The sequence below is a fragment of the Octopus bimaculoides genome, chromosome 7, assembly GCF_001194135.2.
Source record: "Octopus bimaculoides isolate UCB-OBI-ISO-001 chromosome 7, ASM119413v2, whole genome shotgun sequence".
Lineage (NCBI taxonomy): Eukaryota > Metazoa > Mollusca > Cephalopoda > Octopoda > Octopodidae > Octopus > Octopus bimaculoides.
The window spans coordinates 29584952-29587168 of NC_068987.1; positions in this window are offsets into that span (position 1 = coordinate 29584952).

Genomic DNA, 2217 nt, shown 5'->3' on the forward strand with positions numbered 1-2217 from the left:
GTACTTCGAGCTGTGCGGATAATACTGGACTGACTTCGTGGTTCAACTTAAGTACCTGATTCAAGTGAATCTCAATGATATATATATATATATGTGTGTGTGTGTGTGTGTGTGTGTGTGAGTGTGGAGTGGTAAATTACACTGGGAAACAAAAAAAAATATTTATTGTCTGCTACCCAGACAAATGGTGATATACCAAACTAAATCGAGTACGCTGATTGCCAATTCTGAACTCAGAATTACTATAGCACGGCGAGATTTTGAGTTATGCGCATAATTATATATTAATGCTATATTAGAATCAGGAATAGTTAAGTTCAAGATAAATCATTTTTATAATAGTATATTAGTACTGTATATAGTAAATTTATGTTCAAGGCAAATAGCATTATGATATAATGGTACAGAGTATATTTATGTTAAGGGAATACTAACTTTATTTTCGATATGCTAAACTCAGAAATGTTCGAGACACTTGCACTTGCGCTTATGCGTCGTGCTGGTCTCCCGTTGTAGGAACCAATGGTAGTCACGTGGATCGAACCGGCTTTGATATCTCGTCTCCATTTCAGATATGTCCTAGTGGATCCTTTCCCCATGCTCATCGCTAATGACACCAAGATTCATTGTAAAAGGATCGAGATGAGTGAGAATGCAAGAAGTGCATTTTAAGGGACATTCGGCATCCCATTCTTTCATACGCTGTTAGCATGTTGTTTATTAAATCAGCATAGTTTTCAGCTCTATGATTTCCATGAAAGTTCTGTGCAACTAATACGAATGAATCCCATGCCGTCAGCTCAACTGAATTCCGTTTACCTCTGAATTTGCTATCAGATATCAATTCTCTGATATTGGATCCAATGAAAATGCCTGCTTTAAGTTTTGCGTCAACAAAAGTTGCCTGGGTGATTCACACAGCCTCTCCTATTCATGATCTAATACAATGAACACAGGTAAAACAGTAATCACGCAGAGCGAGAGATACACATACCACACGTGACGACAGCGCAAACAACAATGAGAGTTACCAAGAACAAACTGACGTATTTGACATAGCACACAATACGTCAGCGCCATCTATTGCTAAACTAAATGATGGACTTCTTCGTTTGTTTTATTGCTGCTATTTCTTTAATTTTGAATTAAGATCACTTTCATTTAAGCAAATTTTATAATACGGCCTCTATCTAGCCGAAAGTATAGTTATAATCTTGTGCATGCGCATAACTCAAAATCCTGACGTACTTGAACAATTCTGAGTGCGGATTCGGAATCAGCATCCTCAATTTTGTCTAAAACACATGCTTTTACCTCAGTATTAAAATCTTTGTTCGCCAGTGTTATCAATCAACGGACATGCCTGAATGAAAGAGTATAGCTTAAACTCTTAATTTCTGGTCTCCAGTAATAAAAGGTCCCTTCCGTTCAGCCATATCTGATGATTTTTAATTTACATTTCCACTTTAGGAAGGTCTCCTCCGCATGAAACCGTTCAATAACATGAATCGGCTGTTATGGGACTGAAATTATAATATTACATAGATAGATAGATAGATAGATAGATAGATAGATAGATAGATAGATAGATAGATAGATAGATAGATCATTACACTTATCTGTTCATCATCTGTTACAAGTGTGTTTTTTTTCTTCCAATGAATATTAACGCTTGACACATCAACAGAATAAGCCTTTAATTACTTTTCGCTGAACTTCTCGATTATTTTCCTTTTATTACCAACATAAACGGTTCTTCTTCAAATTCTCTTAAGTTTTCATTCCCCTTTGTTGTTCGAAACCTTATTTCGCTTTGTATCAACAATTAACCAAACAATATTTATTTGATAATGAAAATTTCAAGCTTATCTCTCCTTCATTAAATAATTATTTACTTTTAATCGATCTATTAAAGGTTTGAAATACTAACGATATTGTCATTAATCACCCTACGAATATAACTCTGCCTTTCAATTTTTAATGAAAATCTGATTTTAAATTTATTATTCGCAATTTACAATTTAAGTTAAATCTTTTCCCACGTGTAAATTTCAAAATTATCCTATTAGAATCCCGGTATATGAGTGAATCTAATATAATCGCATGCACTTATCAGATATATTGTGTACATGTGCATATGTGCACACGCCCACGTATGTGCATGTATATATATATGTATATATATATATATATATATATATATATATATATATATAT